The sequence below is a fragment of the Felis catus genome, chromosome C1 (genome assembly GCF_018350175.1).
Source record: "Felis catus isolate Fca126 chromosome C1, F.catus_Fca126_mat1.0, whole genome shotgun sequence".
NCBI classification, from domain to species: domain Eukaryota; kingdom Metazoa; phylum Chordata; class Mammalia; order Carnivora; family Felidae; genus Felis; species Felis catus.
In genome coordinates, this window is record NC_058375.1 from 215,248,337 (window position 1) to 215,254,137 (window position 5,801).

Here is a 5,801-nt window from a genome sequence, read left to right on the forward strand (position 1 = left end):
TTTTATGGAAAAAAATTTTTTTAATGTTTTATTTATTTTTGACAGAGAGAGAGAGAGAGAGAGGCAGAGCATGAGTGGGGGAGGGGCAGAGAGAGAGGGAGACACAGAATCCGAAGCAGGTTCCAGGCTCCGAGCTGTCAGCACAGAGCCCGACGCGGGGCTCGAACCCACCGACCGCGAGATCATGACCTGAGCCGAAGTCGGACGCTCAACCGACTGAGCCACCGAGGCGCCCCTCAAAGTATATTTTAAACCCAAGATGAAACTGTTCGCCCCAGTTTTGCAACCTATGCCAATCACTTGGCAACATGGATTTTGAGTCTTTCCCCGTAGATACGCTCCAATCAAGACACTCATGGGCTCTATAATGTTTCACCTGCTGAACGGGCCATGCTCCACCCCGTTTGCCCACATCACGCCCTTCCCCTCTGTTATCAGCTTGTTCTCTGCCAGCCTGTGACGGGTGCCGCATCACCTTCCGCCAGTATTCCCGCATAGCACATCTATCTGCACTTTGGACTTCAGTCTCTATAATTTTCTAGCTTTCTAGTCCTTTCCGGTTCATTGTCTGAGTTTCACACTAGATTGTAGATTCTGCCTTCTGATTCCTTTATGTCTGAAAATACCTAGAAGAATGCTGTGTAGACTGCAGCCTCAGGAAACAGAGGACTGGATCCAGGGGCTCTGTCTGTATGCATAGGTGTGTGGGGGTCAGGGAAGGAGATTGTAGGAGGGTGGGAGTTTTAGCCCTGGGATCCACATTAAGGGTGATTTTGACAGTTCTCTGATTCTCTCTCTGTCTCTTGCTAGACCTCTTCTCATGCGGGTCCTCATTCAAATGCAGTATGGGTCATACCCAGTTTTCCATAGTCCCCACTCTTCCCTATTGCCTTGCATTCATTTTCATCTCCATTCATTTTCATGACCTGCCTGACCCTCAGAGTATTAGTTTGTGGTCCTATGTTAAGTTTTTGTGTTTCTCTTTGTCATAGGGGTTTTCTCCCTCTGAATCAAATACGCTCTTTATAGGAGCTACTGCTTTTGTTGATGGCATCTTATCCCTCCTTTTAGATCGTACTTGGATCCCTCTGCCTTGATGAAATCGCCCCTGACATTCCTTATGTTCAATCTCTAACACTTCTGCATTTGCTTGTACTATGTAATCAACTTTAAAATTATACTATCCTCTCACTTCTTGCCTATAGCACATACTTCATATATAAATACGTCATAGCAAGAACAGGCAAGGCGCCTGGCTGGCTCGGTAGGGAGAGTGTGTGACTCTTGACCTCAGGGTTGTGAGTTCGAGCCCCGCATTGGGTGCGGAGATTACTTAAAAATAAAATCTTAGGGGCGCCTGGGTGGCTCAGTGGGTTGAGTGTCCAAATCTTGATTTTTGGCTCAGGTCATGATCTCACAGTTCATGGGATCGAGCTCTGAGTCGGGCTCTGCTCTGAAGGGATTCTCTCTCCTTCTCTCTCTCTGCCCCTCCCCTGCTCAGGTGGCACGGGCTCACTCTCTCAAAATAAGTAAATAAACATTTAAAAGAATCTTAAAAAAAAAAAAAAAAGAAAGGAAGAACAGCCAACATCCAGGAGCATTACCTATGACAAAACTATTGAAATGGTGTTTGTGGTGCATCATTTCAATAAGACGGCTGATGGCCGCCCCCTGACGACGATTACTTTTCAGCCTTGCTGGTGGAGTGACTACCAAGGCCAAGTGTTAAGAAGGCGTAGGTGTTACTACAAGTGAATGAAGCTAGCCTTGCTGAGACAGCCTGATACCCCTCGACACCCCAGCTAGCCCAATGCTGAGTTGGTGTAGACAAATTGAACAGAAACTGCAAAAAAAAAAAAAAAAGTTTATTAAATGTCCTTTATGATTTTCTTCTAATCAATTAAAAGCTTTTCACCTATTAATTAATCTTGTCATCACCTTCCATAATGAGCATTTCCGATTTCATTTGTGGTTTTTAAGATGTGCCATAAATTGTAGAAATTAAATGCTAGTGTGACTTAACACTGACATTGGCAAGCCAAGAGAGAGAATGTTTGTGTTGACTCTGTTAGCACTTAAAGTACTGTGTTCTCTAGTTATGCTCTGGTCACTCAGACGCGATCACTAAATTGCTACCGTCGTGGCTTTTCGAGTGTTCTCTTAGCTGATTAAATTTTTTTGTTCCTTTCGTTCCAAGAGCCTCGGGGAGGAGGGCGGGGCTGAGAAAGCTCAGATTATAAAAGCCTCCTTCCTCTGCAAGAAAGGGGAGGCCAGCAGGATCCTTCCAGTGCAAGCAAATCCTGCCGGACAAAAATCCTACCTCAGCTGGTATGTTGCCAACCTTTGCTTTTTTTGTCTCTCCGTAAATGTCGCGATTGTTGTGACTCGTAGAATTGGCACGAATAGGGCGTGTTTGGGAAGGGCATCGTTTAGATTTTCTGGGAAGATGTGAAATCTGTGAAGATTTGGAAGGAACAGAAGGCAAGACGGGAAATTTCTCAGGGAGCTGTGGGGATAAGCGAGATAGTAGTCCACAGATAAATAGAGTACTCGTTTGGATGTATTTAGAAGTGTAGACGTCTGCAGCAGGTTTCTGAATGATTTAAAATATAATTACAGCGCCCCCCCCCCCCCGATTGACAGAGTCAGAAATTTCCTCAAATGAGCTTTATTAAGAAATGCACTGGCATCTTAACTGTGCAGCGGATGGTCTAAAGCGACCCTATGTTCTCCAAACATGGGATGATCGAGGACGTCACCAAACAGTTTCTTACAAGACGATGAGGGAGCCTAAATTAGCATCAAGAAAGAACGTGTCCAAAGCGTCAACAGTCTTTGATGGAAGGAGAAAAGGATATGTGACTGATTTTTACACACTGTGCTCCCTTACCTTTCGTCAGCTTCCGGAACACGCTCATGGCTTGTGTTCTTTAGAAGCAAAAGTGAAACACTGAGGGCTTGGATGAATAATTAAAGATTTCATTTCTATTCGGTTTTGAGCCCATGACTGCCGGCGCTGACTTTCTCGGAGTTAAGATTCTTCAGCAGAATACAGACCCCCTCATGGTAGGGGGTTTTGGCTCCTCGGTGTCTCGAGAGTGTAAAGCACTTTCTTTCAGGGTTGTGACTTTTGATTTATGGTTCTTTAAAATTTGGAACAAAGTTGGTATCACGCGGTATTCATTCTTTGTCTTGCCTAACAATTGATGTTATTCCTGGTACCCGTGAAGGTGACAGGGCTCCAGGCATAGAGGGACCCCTGCTCTCTCCCCCTTATTCTAGGGGGCTCTCAGCAACTAGCACCTTCAAATTCATTTGCTGCCGGGACTCACCTCCTGTCTCCCACCTCTCTCCTCTCTGGGGCCGGAGACCCTGGGATCAATGATTTTAGGAGCTCCCCTGGGTTTTCACCATTCCCCAGTTTTTACCCATCGATGCAAACTTCAAAAATGTGACTGACAAAACTACGGCCCCTCGGGAAAGCGGGATAATTCCCACGACGACACCGATCTCCGTCCTCCAGGGTGAACCAGACGGGGGAGGCGAGGCGCACGTTAACCCTTGTGGGGTCACTGTAACTCTTGGGTAAACCTCCAGGGCTGGGGCGAGAACGGGAAGGGAGAAGATGTCTCCGCATGGTGTCATTTCTGTTTGAAGCTTCTGCAAGTATCACTCACCGTTATGAATAATTGATTCATTGAGGGAGTGGAGGCAGTGGAGATGGTCGGGCTTCGGCACCGGCCCTTTGGAACATTCTTTCGGAGCACGAACGAGACAGTCCTTCTCATTTCGGGTGACATAAGGAAAACTTGCTCTCTGGTCTCCTTTACCACACGGAGACTTAGGTAACACATCCTGCTTGAAGAGCACCTGTCTCCCTGGTGGCGAGAGGCAGGGAAACCATAATTTTAAACACATGCCCAATGCTCTTCTTGGACCCGGACGATCGCGTAGCAGATTGAGTTTTGGTTTTGGTTTTGGTTTTGCAAAGGGCTCGCAGGATGCAGGAGTCTTCTGTTAGGACTGGGTGATTTCTAGATGAATCGGAATGAGCCGTGAACGCCAGTAGTGAAGAGAGCATTAGGCCAACCTCTCCCCCTCGAGGTTTCTACTCCTGGATTTAAATTTTAACGGTGTATGAATGGAGTGCAAATGACAGTCTGTCTCTTCCCCAAGAGGTGGTAATGTGGCATCCATCACGTTCTGTGCCTTGGTTTCCTCATCCGTTTAAGCGGGGGAATAAGAATCATCTAACTCACAGGAGGACTGAGGGTTAAGAGCTCAGCATAGCGCCTGGCACATCACAGACCTTGCGTGAGACGCGGCCACTGTCTTCTCCTAGCACGAGGGGGCCGTTCACGGCTGATGGGGCTGATGGACAAACTGCATTGTCCATAAATTCAGGTTATGACCCACAGAAGAACCCCGAGCCCAAATTGACACGATACGGTCTCTGAAGCACCCCAGTTACATGCTTGTGTTTTATAAAGATCCCGGGGCGCCCGGGTGGCTCAGTCTGTTGAGCGTCCGATTTCGGCTCAGGTCATGATCTCATGGCTTGTGAGTTCGAGCCCCGCGTCGGGCCCTGTGCTGACAGCTCGGAGCCTGGAGCCCGTTTCGGATTCTGTGTCTCCCTCTCTCTCTGCCCGCCCCCCCCCCCACCTTGTGCTCTGTCTCTCTCTCTCTCTCTAAAAAGTAAATAAACACTAAAAATAAATAAATAAAAAGATCCAATGATAAGTGCTGAAGAGCTGGGATTGAAGGCAGAGACGAGAGGGTCCTGGAGACTATTTGCAGTGTCCTGGGTGAAGTCGCTGGTGCTGTAAATGGGGTCCCCTGACCAGGGGCCCCAGCGGCACCTGGGAACTTGTTAGAGATGCAGAGCCTGTGGGCCACCTCAGAGCTGACGCAGTTTTGGGGGCCCGCAAGCTGAGTTTTAATGAGGCCCCCAGCCATTCAGTCTGTGCAGAGAACATGTGCTTCTCTGCGTGGGCAGCTGGAGACACCGTGGGTCTTTGAGTTGGGAACTGCTGTGGGGCCTGATGTGGGCGGGCATCTATGCCTTCGCGATCCCACCGTGAAACTGTGAAACCGCCAATGGCATTTCAGAGTCCTTTTGGGTCTTAATTCTTTACTCAGGCAACGTCCGTCCGCAATCTTTGAGGGTCAGGGCCATCGATAAAAATAATCGAGAGATTGCTAAGACTCTGAAAGCTGAGATCACGCACAGTTAAACGGGTAAGTCCTCCATCTGGCCAGCCTCTCAGGTGCCTGTACCCTGGGGCCCATCGCTCCGGGAACCGCTTTCCCTGCGCAACTTGCCCCAGCGTTCAAGGCCTTAGAGGCAACAGGCCCCCAGGCTGGTGCGTTGGGGGTGCCGGGTTCCGTCTGGGGTGGCTCCCCCTGTGCGGCCCGGTGTTCCTTTTACACGGGAGTCATTTCCCTTTCAAATCATTATTTGGAAAAATAATGGTGGATTCACAGGGAGTCGGAAAAATAGTGCCGAGGGGCCCCAAGTAGCCTTCGCCCCTTTTCCCCGATGGGGGGGGGGGAGCGGGGCGCTATGCTCTAGCATCCAATCCAGGAAACGGACATCGGTATCACGCACAGACTGCACTCAGATTTCTCACTGAGATGCACGCCTCTTTGCGTGTGTCATTTTATTCAATTTTAGCAGGAGCACATTTGGGTAACCACCACCACCAGTCAGGTTCTGGAACTGTTTCACCGTCGCTAGAAGGAGCCCCCTTTATCGTCCCACCCATCCGGCCCCACCCCCTCCCCCGCGACCCAGGAGCGCT

At 48.9% G+C, this 5,801-nt stretch overlaps 1 protein-coding gene across 1 annotated transcript in view; it reads left to right on the forward strand.

Annotated features, from left to right (window-relative positions):
* The first annotated feature begins 2,264 nt into the window (after window positions 1–2,264).
* The window catches only part of TRPM8 (transient receptor potential cation channel subfamily M member 8), a 95,985-nt gene continuing 92,448 nt past the window's right edge, over window positions 2,265–5,801 (forward strand). Inside the window, exon 1 of the mRNA XM_006935704.5 lies at window positions 2,265–2,328. The gene's annotated coding sequence lies outside the window, so the exon portion shown is untranslated. The remainder of the gene's footprint in view (window positions 2,329–5,801) is intronic.